The 17,994-nt window shown below is 42.5% G+C and overlaps 1 long non-coding RNA gene and 2 other non-coding genes across 3 annotated transcripts; all 3 read left to right on the top strand.

Annotated features, from left to right (window-relative positions):
* Positions 1-4,257: 4,257 nt before the first annotated feature.
* On the top strand, positions 4,258-6,687 carry LOC124226646 (uncharacterized). Its single transcript, XR_006885339.1, has 5 exons — positions 4,258-4,413; positions 4,597-4,636; positions 4,867-4,906; positions 5,538-5,738; positions 5,930-6,687. It is a non-coding gene; the product is annotated as an uncharacterized LOC124226646 (long non-coding RNA).
* LOC124227501 (small nucleolar RNA SNORD48) lies at positions 4,691-4,753 on the top strand. Its single transcript, XR_006885509.1, has one exon. It is a non-coding gene; the product is annotated as a small nucleolar RNA SNORD48 (small nucleolar RNA).
* On the top strand, positions 5,371-5,438 carry LOC124227500 (small nucleolar RNA SNORD52). Its single transcript, XR_006885508.1, has one exon. It is a non-coding gene; the product is annotated as a small nucleolar RNA SNORD52 (small nucleolar RNA).
* Positions 6,688-17,994: the final 11,307 nt, after the last annotated feature.

Raw genomic sequence — 17,994 nt, 5'->3', positions numbered from 1 at the left:
CCAAGGGTGGCTCTGGGTCTGGCCCCACCATTGAGGAGGTGGATTAGAAGCCTTACCTTAGTTTTTCCATGTTCATCTTTGAGGCATACCAGACCCAAGCATTTTGCCATTGCCTTATGTTTTTTCTACTGTCGGTTCTCTACTACTTTATTTCATTCTAAAGTATGTTGTAGTCTGGTAACTAACCTGCCTGTTTTATTTCTTTGTAGTATAACAAATGTGTTTTTTAGAATTCTTTGCGTTTAAGTTAAGTTGGTACTGTAAGGATTTTTTTCTTTTATTTCTGTCAAATGAATCAACACTGCCACCCTCTGTCCTGTTTTTTGCTTTGTAAACACAGTGGAAGTCATGGAATGTTGTTTTTGTAATTTGTATACTTAAGGATGAAAAATAAAATGTTAAAAATGTGTGTCTAACAACGAAAAAATGTGAGTCTATATTTGGAGAGAGATAATGGACTCTTCTGGGAATGTCTGAATTCCGTAGGCCTTGAAAGGGACACTACTGAAGAGAGGTACATGTATTAGGAGCCATAGCTATGGCTATTTTTGTTGCGACTTAATTGTAGGTGGTAAATGGCATCCCGGTTAGAAAACAAAATTCCTGGTGCCCATTTTGATTGGGGTGGGGGTGGTTTTAGGGAAAAGTAGGGAAAGGAGTTGCAAAAGGGTTTTAGGGGAGAAAGGTGGGTGTGGGTTTAAAGGCAGTGCTGAGAGGGGTTCATGGTTCCTTAATCTCCTTCACTTAATGTGTGCAGACCCCTGAGTTTCATTTCTCACTTCTGACCTCTGAGTCTTCCAGTCCTTTGTATTTAGGTTATAAATAAATTTAGGGGGGCTGGCCCAGTGGCACAGTGGTTAAGTGTGTACATTCTGCCTTGGCGGCCTGGGGTTTGCCGCTTTGGATCCTGGGTGCAGACACGGCACCGCTTGGCAAGCCATGCTGTGGTAGGCGTTCTACATATAAAGTAGAGGAAGATGGGCACGGATGTTAGCTCATGGTCAGTCTTCCTCAGTAAAAAGAGGAGGATTGGCAGCAGATGTTAGCTCAGGGCTAATCTTCCTCAAAAACCAAAATTAAATAAAAATCAATAAACTTAGGGGTGGACAAAACAAAAATGAGATTCGGATTGACACTCTGGCTGTAAATTCCAGCTAGGCGACCCAATGCAAATTATTTAGTGTCTCTTAGTTTTGGTTGCCTGCTTTTAACATAAAGCATTTTGTCTGAATGGTCTCACTTCCAAACTTTGAAGATCATTTTGAGCAGAAATGTGTAGACAAGCAACATCTTCAGCCATGGTCACCCTACTTCCAGTTATCCAAGTGACAGTCTGGAGGAGTAAGATACTGAGAGTGTGGGGGCATGGCAATAAAAGAGGAATGGGCCAGGTCCTTTGTGTCACCCCAGTATTCCTCAGTCATCCTCATTCCGCCACCCTCTATGTCAGGTGCTCTAAAGCTTTTTTCATAGGTTAGCATGCGGACATGGTCACTTCAACTACATCCAGGGCAAAATTAGCAACAAGTGATGGTTTGGAAGCCAGGGTTTTTTCCACACTGCCTCACACTGTTGGGTAGTTCCTGTCTGCTTCAAATTGATGGTTTTACTCCAGTTTTAACAGTCAGTGCCCTCTTTGTCCTTTTTATGGGCAGTCTCCAAACAATAGCAACTTAATAAATTCAATCATGAAGAAAGAGAAGGAGATAAAAGCTGCACAGAGCACAGAGCTGGGAAGATCAGGGAAATGGGCTCTCCTCTCACACAAGCCTTTGCCTAGGGTGTTCTTCCTGCCAGGACAGTTGCATGCCGTTATAGGCTAACAGAGTCCCAATCTCCCTCCTCCCCAAAACTGAGCCTGGGTGTATCTACTCCAACATCTAACAAATTAAAGTCTATGTTATATCTTTTAATAAATTCTTATTCTCTGGGAAAATCAAACATTATGGGAAGCCCTCCTTGAAAGCGTGTAAAGAAAAAGGAGTATAGTAGGAGTTTTTTTGGTTCCTGGGCCAATTCTCAAAGGCCTGTTTTACTCACAAGATAGGTGAACTAAAATATAATATGGCCTCTGACCATAACATCCATATAATGCGTTTTAATTGCTGCTGCAGCAGCAGGAATTGGGAGCTTTCTTACCGTTTTTTTTTTTTTTTAAATCCTCCCAGGCAGTAGAGGGAATAAATTCTTTAGCTTCGAGTCATTTGAGGCACAGTTCTCCAACTTAGTGGTATATTAACATTAATTGGGTAGGCTAAAAAAATACTGATGCCAGGCCTCTCCCAGGCCAATTCAGAATCTCTGGGAGTGGGCTAAGGTGTTGTATAGAATTAAAGCTGCCTAGGTGTTTCTAATGTGCAGCCGAAGTAGAGAAACACCCCTGAACCAGAAGCTACTCCTGATTATATTTTTAGAGGGATGGGGGCATGGGAGAGCGAGGACAGGAAGGTGTCAGTGCCTCCAGGAGCAGCAGCTGCTGGTAGGGCGCTTTCTGCTGTGAATGGGAGCCTGAAGGTTTGAAAAACCTTCAAGTGTTGATTCACTGGCAGCAGCAATGATAGAAGTTAGGGAAATCTCCAGCAACAGCTTACTAGGCCCAAAAAGAGACTTCTGAGGCTGGGGCAATCATGACTCTCAGTAGGGAAGTGGTTCATTAGGAAGCAACATCAGAATATGCCTACCTCTACACATACACATCTTGGAAGTTAAAGCAAAATCACTTTGCAACATCAGCCACAAGTGGAACTCTGCACCCGGGAGCCAAAAAATATATCAAACAAGTACTACCTACCGGATTCTTGGAAGAGATTTTTTGATAGAAGGCTGAAACCTTGGGGGAAGGGAGGGCAGATGGAAAGATAATTGCAGAAGAAAGTAAAAGGATGTATTTCCTGCACCCACCATGGCTGCCTCCCAAATTTTACTCTGTGGCTAAATTATGTGACTCAAAAAGGAGACTGATTGGGGCCTGGCCGGTGGCGTACTGGTTAAGTTTGCCCGCTCTGCTTCAGCGGCCCAGGGTTTGCAGGTTTGGATCCTGGGACTGCACCTACACACTGCTCATCAAGCAGGCTGTGGTGGCGTCCCACGTACAAAATAGAGGAAGACTGGCACAGATGTTGGCTCAGGGCCGATTTTCCTCAGCAAAATAAAAAAGAGAGAGAGAGAGAGAGAGACTGATTTTGTATGATTTGGAACCCCCAAATCAACCTGTTATATGTGACTTTCTCACAAAAGATGAAGAAAAAGATGCCAACATTCATCACCAAACACTATCCTCATTTATAAATGAAGGGGTACAAAATGGTCCAGGTAGGTGGGACTTAGCATAATATATGAGTTGATAGATTAAGGGCCAAGAGCAAATGACTAAGGAAGATTTCTGAGAGAGCAAAAACTGGTTACGGGAGATCATAGCCTGGCTGTTGCCACCCCACCCCAATTGGTTTACTTCCAAAGCTCCGTGACACATAGTGCTATTCCGAGCGTACTAAATACTTCCACCGTTTCTGGCAAACTCTCAGGCCATGCGCTGCCCATAAAAAGGACATGAAGAGTGGGGGACACCGGGAGTAGTTGTTTACAGGGTATACAGTTTCAGTTTTGCAAGATGAAACCAGAGATGGCTTGCACAACATTGTGAATATACTTAACACTACCGAACTGTACACTTAAAAAACGTTAGAATAGTTTTTAAAGACTTATCAAATTGTTTATTTTAAATATGTGCAATTTACTGTATGTTAATTATACCTTAATACAGCTATTGAAAAAAAAAAAGACATGAAGCCTAATGTGCCTGACAGGTCTGCGGCCTCGAGTGGGGCTAGGGATTCAGATTTCGCTGGATAGACGGAGCGGGGTGACAGTCCCTCGGAGTGACCTGGACCCCAAGCTGGGACGGGTAACGACAAGGGAGGAGGCCACGCGTCATCATTCACGGACCCACACGGGACTAGACTGCCCCGGAGGCCGCTGCAGCAGAGCGCCCAGCTGCGCGTGCGTCCGGCGGCGCCGGGGACTTTCTCCGGCCTGGCCAGTCAGGTTACCTGGGTTTTGATTTTCAAAATTCACAAAACATTTCCGAATATTTACCCAGAAGAGTGTGAAACATTCACTCATCGCCTCTCTTTCACTTTGCTTTATTCTCCTTTGGACGAACGATGGGGAAAATTCTGCGGATCGAGTCAGGCATCTAAGAAGGCAGCCATGCTCGTCAGGCCCCCTACCCCACGCCTCCATAAATAGCCCTAGCGCAGACATTTTTATTCTTTCTGTGAGATTAACTCGTTCGCGTCGGTCTTGTGAGCTCTGCAGTGTGCTTCGTGGCGGTTGCGAAATTTTCGCCACAGCGAGGCGACGGCGGCGGGCCCTGGCTGCCTGTGCCACCCTTGCGTAGCTGGCCGCGTGCAGGTACTTGGGGGCCCTGCTGGGTGAGGGGACCGCAGTCTCGGGCTGAGCAGGATGAACTACCATTACAGACTAGAGTTTCTGATGTCTCTGTGACGCCACTGCTTGAAACTGACCCAGCCCGAGGCAGGGGGAACTCAGCTGGGGTCGCCCCGGCCTTTGCTGACCCATTTGGTTTCTCCCCAGACTCCTGATCCCTCGCGGGCGGGTCCGCAGCGCTACGAGGGTAAGTGGATTGTGCGAGATGGCGTGCCTGGCAGTTGCTCTGGGGGAAGACGGGGACAATGATGACTCCAGGTGACTCTGAGTGTGTCGTTGACGACATCACCGCAGCGCGCTGACCACCCCCTTCCCCTAGGCTGGGATCCCTAGTGCCTAATGCTTGGTGCTTGGGGGGAAGTTGATGGCCAGGAAGCCGTATTATTCATTTATTCTTCTGTGTCATTTCTCCTGTAGTGGTTTAAGACGTCCACCGGTGTGTTATCTTTGAATAAAGGTGAGTATTAGGTTTGAGAGTGCTCCCAAGTGCCTCTCACAGACCATCTTGTCCCCAAGCTATCCCTTTCATGGGGCCCTATGGAGTCTGCCTGCTTTCTAATGAACACGTACAACAGTGCAAATATTTCACCTGGTAATTTTCCAAGGATCGCTCTTTGGTTTACATTTCTCTTGTGACCATTACTTTTTAAAAAATCTTTGGTAACTCCACCTGTTTTTTTTCTAAGCCTGGTTAAACCTGCTTCCTCCATTCCTTTTCTTACTGTAAACTTGCCTACATGCTGGGCCTCCTTGGTGGAGCCATTTTCTGCAGTTCTAAATTTATTTCCTACTTCTTTTCTCTCCCAAACTTCCCATCCCTGAACTCGATTGCTAGATCCTTGTTTAGATTAGGACCGTTATGCTTGAATGCATTAGGTCTCTTCCCAGAATGGCTTCCCTTGATCCAGATCTCCCTAAATTGGGAATGATGATTTCTCAGACTAGAGTCTCTGATGCTGGTTCTGATGTCAAAACTTAAGTTCTGACTCATTTGGGGAACTGGATACTTGGGTCTTTGAGAAGGGCCGGAGGGATGGCTGTAACCTCTGCTTGTCCTTCTCATTTCTTGTCCTGTTTCATCTTGCTAGCATGAGAGCCCTGGAAGCCCAGCCAGGGGCACTGCCCCTTCACAGAGTTTCTGCACTAACCTGGTGGCTGAAGGGCTGAAGTTTAGAATTCACCCTCTTGGAGAAGTGCTGTTGGGATGCCTAGGTAATGGGTTCCTGCCACTTCATCTACAGGCTGTGACAAGAAGTGAAGAGCCATGCCCCTTCTCCCTGGCTAGAGTGGTGAGTCTCTCCCTGTTTTTCTTCCAGCCCCAGAGTGGTAATGATGACCTGGTTGGACTAGAGTCTCTGAACATTCCTTTGAGGATCTTTGAATCCACCTGATCCACTCTTATGCTTCCCCTTCTCCACCTTGTGTGTCAACTCCCAGTTGCCTGCATGGTTCTAATACTGTTCCTTTCATGAAATTTCAGGAGTTTGCTGACACAGAGGATGTCTTCTCTTTGGTGTTGGGCAGATCCTAGGAATTTACATCTTTTCTGGATTAACTTGAGCAACTGTCAACTTATTGGGGAAAAAACTGCCTAGAAATTTTGGGGAACTTAAATCGATTAACTTTCACTTCTTTACTTTGTCTTAAACAAGTACTTGGTTTTATCAAAAGGATTCCAATAAAATACTTTAAAGCAAATAAAAAATAGGTGATGGTACAAAAAGATTTAGGGAGGTGAAAGGTAACCACCAGTGAATGAGCATCATCACATTTGATATCTAGCTGTACCTCTTTATAGCTCTGTACAAACAACAGAAACTAGGTTGTACACACGTGGACACTAATGTTAAGGATTTCTAGATTGGCTACCATAATATAATGTAGTAGATGTAAGTAACTAGCATTTAAGGTTTTTTTGATGTTAAACAATCTTAACACAGGCATCTAATTTGCCTTTTCATGAATTGGTGAAAACATAGGTTTTCCAGATATATTTTAGAAGAATATGCTCCTACAGGTTGCCAGAGGCTGGAGGGAGGGAGAAATGGGGAGTTTAATGTTTAATGGGCATAGTTTCAGTTTTACAAGATGAAAAGAATTGTGGAGATAGGTGGCGGTGATGGTTGCATAATATTATGAATGAATGTATTTAATACTACTGAACTGTACACTAAAAGATGATTAAAAGGGCAAGATTTATGTGTATTTCACCACAATAAAATTTGGAGGAAAAAAGCATATCCGTGTTCCTTTTTGTCACCATCCCAAAGATGGTTCCCCACCAGCATGTACAGGTTTATGTTACTCTAAGACTGTATATAAATTACCCAGTTTCTGGTAGGGGGCGTTTAGGTTTCTCATCTTGCTGTGTACCGTCCTGATTCCCTGTTGTTTGCACCCATTTGAAGTTATGTGGTAGAATACATTTCCAGAACTAGAATTTGAGTCAAAGGATTTAGGCTTTTAAAACTTGATGCATACTCTGTTCAGAAAGTTGTACCAGTTTACGCCCAACATCAGTGTCATCTTGAGATTGCCTGTTTTTCCTATACCTGCTGTTGCCACTTCAGGTGGTAATACTTTTAGCACCAGTTGGTGTATTCATGCATCTTTTAAAAATTGGATTTCTTGTGCATCTGTTTTCCTACTGGACATTTCCAGCTTGGCCTCCACCACCTTAATGCATCAGCAAAGATTTTTCCCAAAAGGAGCTTGGTCTTTAAAATATGGCAGTTTAAAATAGGTAATAGTTTTTATTAAAATTCTTGAAATCCTTTATTTGACTCCCTGTTCGTTAGGACAAGAACCAGGTTAGTCTTAGCAGTTGAGGTTACTTTTGTGGAGGGGATTGGGACTGGGATAGGCTAGGGGTAGGAGGAGAATTAGGCATTTTACTCCATGAATTTTTGAATCGTTAACCACTGAGAATGTACTACTTCGTGATAAAGTCCCAAGCACAATTGTTTGGTTCTTGGCTGTCATTCTGGAGCATTGTCTTAGCAGCCACCGTGCATCTTAGCACATAGGTCTGTGCTAGGCTTTTTACCTGCTTCACTTCATTGAATCCTTAAAAATCAGTCTTGCAAAGTAGATATTATCTATCCTGCTTTACAGGTGAGGAAAGGAAGGTTCAGGGATATTAAATAATTTGCTCAAGGTCACAGGAGTTACCAGAGTCAGGATTCAAATTCCTTTCTGTCTCCAGTGTACCCATCACCCAGCTTTAGAACATTACCAGGGCTTGACCCGTGGTCAAGTGGCTAAGTTCCTGTGCTCCGCTGAAGGTGGCCCAGTGTTTCGTTGGTTCAAATCCTGGGCGTGGACATGGCACTGCTCATCGAACCACGCTGAGGCAGCGTCCCACATGCCACAACTAGAAGGACCCACAGCAAAGAATATACAACTATGTACCGGGGGGCTTTGGGGAGAAAAAGGAAAAAAATTTAAAAAAATCTTAACGTTACCAATAACTAAAGCAAACCTGTCTTTGATTCAGTTTCCTTTTTTCTCCCTCCACTCAGGAAACCACTCTATCATTTCCTGACTTTATATACCCTGAATGCATCCCTAAACAATATATTGTTTGGTTTTGTATCTTCTTGAACTTTATAAAAATGGATTAATTCTGATAGTAGTACTGCAACTTGGGGTTTTTTCATGTATTTTCCTGTAGTTATTTTAGATTCCATCCTTCCACACACATTTCTATTTTTATTTTGAGAAATTTTGTTTAGCTTGATAGCTGTCTTTGAATAGTGTATATGAGGACTTCTATTTGTAAGTGCATTTTTCTAGGGTGACAGTATCATACAAGAATTATAGGGGACTGGTTAAGATTCTGGACCTAGACTAACACAGCTGTTTAACTTTGGCCAAGTTACTTGACCATTCTGTGTCACAATTTCCTCATTTGTAAATGGATGAAAGAGTACCTACCCTTACAGAGTTGTAAGGTTAAATATATGTACATAGACTTAAAAACAGTTCCTAGCACATAGTAAACCCTATTTGGGTATTAGCTACAATTATATTACTCCAAATAGCTAAGTTATTAACTTACGTAGCCTCATCAGTACCTCACCCACCCTCCCTTAATACTGGATATCTCTATTAGATGGTCAACTTCATTTCTTGCCCCCAGAGGTCTCGTCTGCATTCTTTTTTTTTCCCCCAGGGGAAGATTCACCCTAAGCTAACATCTGTTACCAGTCTTCCACCCACCCACCCGCCAGCAAAGCTTGAGTACATAGTTGTGTATAGTTGTAAATTCTGGGGCTGGCCTGGTGGTGTAATGGTTAAATTCGTGTGCTCCACTTCAGCAACCCAGTGTTCAGGGGTTGGGATCCCAGGCATGGACCTACACACTGCTCCCCAAGCCATGCTGTGGGGGCGTCCCACATACAAAATAGAGGAAAATTGGCACAGATATTAGTGACAATCTTCCTCACCAAAAATAAATAACTACTTCTGGTTCTGTGTGAACTGCCACCACAGCATGGCTAGTGACAGACAAGTGGTGTGGTTCCCCACTGGGAAACTGAACCTGGGCTGCTGAAGCAGAGCCCACCGAATTTTAATTACTAGGTCATCAGGGCTGGCTCTCTTCTGTATTCACTTGCCCTTATTTGTATGGTCCCAGTCTTCCCCTGGGTGCTGGGACCCTCCTTCCTGTGCCAGCCCCAGGTTTGGGGTATAAGATTGAGCTACAGCCATGGTGAAGATGGTCACGTGACCTTTTCTTTACTCCAGGCGTGGAAATCACTTTCAAGTCTTCTCCATTCTTGAGCCCCACAGCCTCTCCTAACAGGTGACAGCGATTTGATAAGACCTCCACCCCAAAACACTTATCTTTTCCTCTCCCCACCAGGCTCTAGGAGTGGAGCAACTTTAGAAGTAACCAGTCATCCCTCCCAGCTGACTGGGTGGATCTCCCCACAGCTCTCTGTGGTTACTCTGAGCAGAAACTGACCTGCTGTTTCAGCCACCACAGACAGTGAGCATCCCAGGGCCTGGCCTCAGCCTGTCATCCTGGGAATCCTCAGTGTGCTAGCCCCTCCAGACGATACCTCCACCCTGCCAGTTGCTCATGCCAGACCCCGGAAGTCTGCTTGATTCCTCTTCTGTTCTCATGACAGTTGTGTGCTGCATTATGATGTTCTGGTCAATAGCAGACCCATATACGACGGTGGTCCATACCTGACGGTGGTCCCGTAAGATTAGTACCATATAGACTAGGTGTGTAGTAGGCTATACCATCTAGATTTGTGTAAGTACAGTCTGTGATGTTCGCATGACGACAAAATCACTTAACAATGCATTTCTTAGAACATATCCCCATCATTAAGTAACGTGTAGCTGTATATCCAATTTGTCAGCGAATCATGTTGGCACTACCTTAAAAATGACATCAGAATTGACTGCATCTCACACTTCCACTGCCATTCCACTCTGGCAGCAGCCACCATTGACTCACCTGGACAGTTCATGTACATGACTGCAACAGCCTCCTAACTGGTCTCTCAACTTCCACCCTTGCCCCGTTTCAGTCTATGTCCACACAACATCCAGAGGGTTCCTTCCAAATCATGATTTAGGTCTTGTCCTTCTGCTCAAAATCCTGTAATGGCTCCTGTTTCACTCAGAGTGAAAGCCAGGCTACAAGGACCATCCAACAAGGTCCTCCCAGTCTAGCTCTGTCATCTCTCTTGACCTCATCTACTCTCCACTCTGCTCCAGCCGCATGGCATAAAGCCAGGAGCTGGTGGGCACTCTTGTGTCGTTGTTCAGGGAATAAAGTTTTTGCCCACTGGCTGGGGTCACAGCCACATGCCTTGGTCTGTGGAGTAGACCCGTACTTGTGCCAACAGAGCTTGTAGATGTAAATTTGGGTTGTGAGGAAATTCTAGAGCTGAGAAATAAACTTAGAAACTGTTTTGGACATTGCTTGTGGGAATGTAACTTTATACAATCTCTTTGAAAAACAATTTGGCAATACCTACTAAATATGAGACACATTCTCTTCAACCTAGCATTTCCATTTCCGGTAATACACTGTAAACAAACTCATGTGCATATAAAGATCAATGCACACAAATGTCACTGGCGGAATCGTAATGGGGGAAAAAAGAGGAAACAACCCAAATGTTCTCCAACAAGAAAATGGATAAATTTTGGTATATTCATAAAATATAATACCATAGAGAAGTGATGTATTACATGCAGCAGTGGTATGACTAACATACCAGCACGAGTTAATCTAACATAATGTGAAGAAAAAAGGCAAGTCACAGAAGAATACATGTACAGTATGTAATGTTTAAAAACTTCTACAGCTGAACAATATGTTGTTTAGAGTTAGATATAATATAGTAAAAGCAGAAAGAGATGCATAGGATTGCTAACTGCTAGCTTCAAGAGAGTAGTTACTTGGACTGTGACAAGGGGATGGCTAAGGAAAGTGATGCAGTCAAGGAGGTATACATGGGGGCACTGTGGAGCTCATGTATAATTTTTCATATTTTTATATGTCTGAACTATTAATAATTTAAAAACATGGTTTGGAATCTGAATTCTAAAGGATTGAGCAAAGGCAAAAACTAAATCACCCCACAGGGACACCTCCAGACTCCCGAGCTCACATATGGCGTCCCTTGGAAGACAACCGTTCCCAAGATGAGCCAGAATCCAAAACACAGGCCATCTACCCCCAAAGGAACAAGTCAGCAGGCACAGTAACAGCTGACTTTACAGCCAAGAAACTCAGATAACAGCATGCTTGGAGGCTGAAGATGTTCAAAAAGACAAAGAAAAGAATTTAATCCATTGTGCAAGAACGGGACATTATAAAGAAAGAACAGGTGGATTTGAAAAAGAAACAAATGAAACAAGTAGAAATTCTAGAATTGAAATAAATGACTACATAAGAAACACGATAAATAGGTTAAATAACAGACCTATGAATAGAGAATTAGTGTATTGGAAGAAGAAATCATCTATAATGTGGAGCAGAGAAAACAGGTGAATAATATGAAAAGGAAGTTAACATGAAGGATAAAATGAGATGCCCCAACCTTTGGCATTGTTTGTTTAGAGCTGCCCTCACCACACTGGTCCCTTATAATGTAGCCAGAACAGCTGCAGGTGCCATCTTAACTCTGCCCAGTGGCATATGGGGGCATCTGGCTTCGAGCAGCTCTGGACCATCTGTTAGTTTGTTTACTGTGGTACTTTCTTGTCCATTAACATCCTACTTTTCCATGATTGTCTTGATTACTGTATTTCCCAAAGAATAAGGAAAGAGATTATCCTAAAGGTTAAAGTATCTGCTGACTTTTAAAATGTTAAATTTTATTGCCCTCAGTCAGGTGAATCTCAGGTGGAGGTAGGTCACCTTCTAGGCTGGCTATAGCTGTCATTAAACCAATTAAATTCTAAAGAATGTGGTGAAGATAAGGCAAGGCTGCCTACTTTTGCCGCTCTTATTTAACATCGTGTTGAAAGTCCTGGCCAGAGCAGTCAGTCAAGAAAAAGAAAGCGATCCAAATTTGAAAAGAAGAAATGAAACTGTCACTATTTGCAGGTGGCATGATTTTATATATAGAAAACCCTACAGAATCCACAAAAAAACTATTAGGCATAATAAATGAATATAGAAAAGTTGCAGGGTGCAAAATGAACTTACAAAAGTCAGTTGTGTTTTTATACACTAACAACGAAATAGCAGAAGGAGAAATCAAGAATACAATCATGAGGCTGGCCCCATGGCATAGTGGTTAAGTTCGCATGGTCCACTTCAGCACAAGTTGGGATCCTGGGCGTGGACCTACATACTGCTCGTCAAGCCATGCTGTGGGGGCATCCCATGTACAAAATTGAGGAAGATTTGCACTGATGTTAGCTCAGGGACAATCTTTCTCAAGCAAAAGAAAAAAAGGAAGATTGGCAACAGATATTAGCCCAGGGCAAAGCTTTCTCATAAAAAAAAAATGCAATCGCAACAGACAGAATAGAATGAAATACCTAGGATCAAATTTAACCAAAGAACTGAAAGACCTGTACACTGAAAACTATAAAACATTGCTGAAAGAAGTCAAGGAAGACACAAAGAAATGGAAAGATATTCCGTGCTTATGGATTGGAAGAATTAACATAGTTAAAATGTCCATGCTTCCTAAAGCAATCTACAGAGTCAATGCAATCCCTATCAAAGTCCCAATGATATTTTTCATGGAAATAGAAAAGAATCCTAAAATTTATATAGAACAACAAAAGACCCCGAATAGCCAAAGCAATCCTGAGAAAAAGGAACAAAGCTGGAAGTATCATACTCCCTGATTTTAAAATATACTACAAAGCTATGGTAACCCAAACAGCATGGTATTGAAACAAAAACAGACACACAGATCAATGGAACAGAATTAAGAGCTCAGAAATAAACCCGCACACCTATGGACAGCTAATTTTTGACAAAGCAGCCAAGAACATACAATGGAGAAAGCAAAGTCTCTTCAATAAATGGTGTTGGGAAAACTGGACAGTCACATGCAAAAGAATGAAAGTGGATCATTATCTTACAACATACATGAAAATTAACTCAAAATGGATTAAAGGTTTGAATGTAAGACCTGAACACAAAACTAGAATGAAAAACATAGGCAGTATGCTCTTTGATATTGGTCTTAGCAGTATATGTTTTTGAATATTGTGTCTCCTCAGGCAAAGGAAACAAAAGAAAAAATAAATGGGACTACATCAAACTAAAAAGCTTCTGCACAGCAAAGGAAACCATAACAAAACAAAAAGACAACCTAACAACTGGAAGAAGATATTTGCAAATCATATATCTGATAAGGGATTAATATCCAAAAAATATAAAGAATGCATACAACTCAACAGCAAAAAAACTAACCCAATTAAAAAATGGGCAAGGGGCCAGTCTGGTGGCTCAGTGGTTAAGTTCACATGTTCCTCTTCAGCGGCCCGGGGTTCGCCGGTTCGGATCCCAGGTTTGGACATGGCACTGCTTGTCAAGCCATACTGTGGCAGGTGTCCCACATATAAAGTAGAGGAAGATGGGCACAGATGTTAGCACAGCAAAAAGAGGAGGATTGGAAGCAGATGTTAGCTCAGGGCTAATCTTCCTCAAAAAAAAAAAAAGGGCAAAAGATCTGAACAGACATTTTTCCCAAAAAGACATACAGATGGCCAACAGGCACATGAAAAGATGTTCAACATCACTAATTATGTTGTTGCAAATCAAAACTACCATGATGGGGCCGGCCAGGTGGCACAGTGGTTAAGTTCACAAGTTCTGCTTCTCCGCAGCCTGGGGTTCCCCGGTTTGGATCCAAGGTGCAGACATGGCACCGCTTGGCAAAAGCCATGCTGTGGTCGGCATCCCATATATAAAGCAGAGGAAGATGGGCATGGATGTTAGCTCAGGGCCAGTCTTCCTCAGCAGAAAGAGGAGGATTGGCAGTAGTTAGCTCAGGGCTAATCTTCCTCAAAGAAACAAAACAAAACAAAACTACAATGAATTATCACCTCATGCCCATCAGAATGGGTATTATTAAAAAGACAAGAAATAAGAAGTGTTGGAGGGGCTGGCCCCACGGCCGAGTGGTTAAGTTTGCGAGCTCTGCTTCGGCGGCCCAGGGTTTCACCAGTTCAAATCCTGGGCACAGACATGGCACCACTTATCAAGCCATGCTGAGGCGGCATCCCACATTCCACAACTAGAAGGACCCACAACTAAAAATACACAACTATGTACTGGGGGGCTTTGGGAGAAAAAGGAAAAAATAAAAAATTAAAAAAAAAAGAAGTGTTTGAGAGAATGTGGAGAAAAGGGAACCCTCATACACTGCTTGTGGGAGTGCAAACTGGTGCAGCCACTATGGAAAACAACATGGAGATTCCTCAAAAAATTAAGAATAAATACCATATGACCCAGCTATTCCACTTCTGGGTATTTATTCAAAGAATATGAAAACACTAATTCGAAACGATACATACACCCCTACATTCATTGCAGCATTATTCACAACAGCCAAGACTTGGAAACAACCTACGTGCCCATCGAGGGATGAATGGATAAAGAAGATGTGGTATATATACACAATAGAATACCGCTCAGCCATAAAAGATGAAATCTTGCCATTTGTGAATACATGAAATGACCTTGAGGGCATTATGCTAAGTGAAATAAGTCAGATGGAGAAAGCCAAACACCATATTATTTTACTCGTGTGGAAGATTAAAACAACAACAGCAACAAACAAACACATAGATACAGAGAATACATTGGTGGTTACCAGATGGTAAGGGAAGGGAGTGAAAGGGGTAAGAGGGACACGTGTATGGCGACAGATGGCAATTAGACTTTGGTTGGTGAACACAATGTAGCCTACAGTGAAATGGAAATATGATGTACACCTGAAATTTATATAATGTTATAAACCAATATGACCCCAATAAAAAAAAAAAAAAGAATGTAGTGAAGATAGAGATGTCAGGCAATAATCCCCAGTTATATGCTGATGTCAGGTAATAAACCAGGGAGGGAGCTGTCTCTAAAGGGCCTTGCAACAACAGCAGGTGCCACCCTGGATCAGGGAGCCCTCCCATTTCCTAGTGGCGCACAGGGAATGGCTGTGCTCCACACTGGATTAATTTCTTCTAAAGGAGGCTAAGTAACTGTTATAAAAATTTACTTTTTAAACTTGTTATTATGAAACTTTTAAAATAGTAGGAAGAATAGTATAAAGAACACCCATATGCTCATCACCTAATTCCAACAATTGTCAACATTTTGCCATATTTGAAAATGTGGCAAAAATGTTAAATTATATTCTATTATAAAAATAGTAAATATATATTAAATTATATATGCATGTGTGTATATACATATATTCGGCAGACTCATTTCAAAATGAGTTACAGAGATCGTGACATTTTATCCCTAAATACTTCAGCATGCATGTCCACAACATAAGGACATTCAGCTACACATCCACAACACTGTTACCATACCTAAGAAAATTAACAGTAATTCCTAATATTACTTAATATTTAATCAGTATTCAAATTTTTTCAAATGTTCCACAAATGTCTTTTATGGTAGTTGTATTTTTAAAGAGCTAGTATCCAATCAAGGATCAAGCGTGGTATTTTACTGTTACATCTTGTAATGCTTTTGATTCTAGAACAACCTACTTCTTTGCCTCTTTCTGTGACGCTGATCTTTTGAAAAGACTAGGCCAGTTGTCTATGTTCCACAAGTTGGATTCGTCTAACTGTGCCCTCTTGATTTATTTATTTTTATTTATTTTTTAGGAAGATTGACCCTGGGCTACCATCCATGCCCATCTTCCTCTCTTTTATATGTGGGACGCCTGCCACAGCATGGCTTAATAAGCGGTGGGTAGGTCCATGCCTGGGATCTGAACCAGCAAACCCCAGCCACGAAGTGGAGCATGCAAGCTTAATCACTGCACCACGGGTTGGCCCCCTTCTTTTGATGTTTTTAACGTATTCCTCAATCTTCTGCATTTTCTTTAACCTGGGAGTTACACCCAAAGACCTAACTAGATTCTGGTTACATGGTTTGGGCAAGAATACTTCATGGATGACACTATGTATTAGTTTCCTGTGGCTATTGTAGCAAATTATTATAAACTTGCTGTCTTAAAACAATAGATATTTATTCCCTCACAGTTCTGGAGGCCAGAAATCTGAAACAGTTTCACTGGGTTGAAATCAAGGTGTTGACAGGGCCTTGCCTGCTCGGGAGATACTGGGGGAGAATCTGTTCCTTATCTCTTCCAGCTTCTGGTGGCTGCTGACATTCCTTCACTTGTGGCCCCAACACTCCAATTTCTGCCTCTGTGTCACACACATTGCCTCCTTCTCTTCACTCTGTGCGTGTCGAATCTTCCTCTGCCTCCCTCTTGTAAGGATATATGTGATTGCATTTAGGGCCTACCTGGATAATCCAGGGTAATCTCCCCATCTCAAGATCCACGTCTGCAAAAGGCCCTTTTTTCCCTGTATAAGGTAACATTCACAGGTTCCAGGGTTAGGATGTGGATACCTTTTGGGGGATCATTTTTCAGTCTACTACATGCTACATACTTCGCAGGGCCTCACAACAGGGGGATCACAATATCTACTTGTGCCATTATTCTTGGTCTCAGTTTGATCACCTGGTTAAAGTGGTGACCCCAGATCTCGTCATTGTAGAGGTATTTTCCCCACTTGTGATTGGCAAGATTGGGGTAATTCTTTGCCACCAACTGAATGAATAAATATCTAGTTCCCCATCAATCTTTAACCCAATGATTTCAGCATCCACTGATGATCTCTGCCTGTGTAGGGGAGGAAATAGTTTTCCTTGACCCTTTTAGGGTCTCTGGCTGTGCCTGAAAATTAACCTGACAAAGATAGATTAACGGGAGAAAAGCATACATATTTATTTAATATGTTTTACATGACGCAGGAGCCCTCCTAAGGAATGAAGACCCAAAGAAATGGTGAAACCTACTTGCTTTTATGTTAGGTCGAACAAAGGGAGGCAATTGTGGAAAAGTGACTACATGTATTGGGGAGGCTAAAGGAAGATAATTATTTTAACAAGGTCTGTTTGGATAGAATTCTTTCAGTCTCAATTTCTTGTCCTTGATAAGAATGTCTTCCTTCCTCCTGGTACAGGGAGGGCATCTTTCACAGCGGAGCTTTATTTCCTGCTTTCAGGAAGAAAAAGGAAGGTCATGAGCCAGCCCCGTGGCTGAGTGGTTAAGTTCACACGCTCTGCTTCGGCAGCCCAGCGTTTCACCAGTTCGGATCCTGGGTGCAGACATGGCACCACTCATCAGGCCATGCTGAGGCGGCGTCCCACATGCCACAGCTAGAAGGACCCAGAACTGAAATATATACAACTATGTACTCGGGGGATTGGGGAAGAAAAAGCAGGAAAAAAAATGTTAACTGGAAGGTCAGAGTGCCTTTCTTGCACCTGCTGTTTCTCAAGGGCCTTTAATTCAAAATAATAAATACGCCTAAGTGGCATATTTTGGGGTGCCATGCTCTGAACTCCTTCCCCTGAGTTAATTATTTCATTCAAGTTTGCAAAATAATGATTTTCCAGTGGGATCATTCTTCCTACACTTGTTAGCTGACAATCCTTTGTAAAAGAAGTAATAAGTCATCTCATAAACTGTTTTTTTTAAAGATCTTTATTTATTTATTTTTATTTTTCCTTCTTCTGCCTAAAGCCCCCCAGTACATAGTTGTATATTTTTAGTTCTGAGTCCCTCTAGCTGTGGCATGTGGGACACCGCCTCAGCATGGCTCCATGACCAGGTCCGCAGAGTACACGAACTTAACCACTTGGCCACAGGGCTGGCCCCTACACTGGTATTTCGTCTAACCTGAATTACTTGTTCCCACTGCAAAGATAGGATGATTTATTCTTTTCCTTTATTTACAGTATTGTATATAAGGAGTTGGTGTAAAAGTCTCCTCCAATGGTGACAAATGAATTTCCCT

Source organism: Equus quagga, chromosome 15 (genome assembly GCF_021613505.1).
Source record: "Equus quagga isolate Etosha38 chromosome 15, UCLA_HA_Equagga_1.0, whole genome shotgun sequence".
Classification (NCBI taxonomy): Eukaryota; Metazoa; Chordata; class Mammalia; order Perissodactyla; family Equidae; genus Equus; species Equus quagga.
This window is presented reverse-complemented; position numbering and strand designations above follow the sequence as displayed.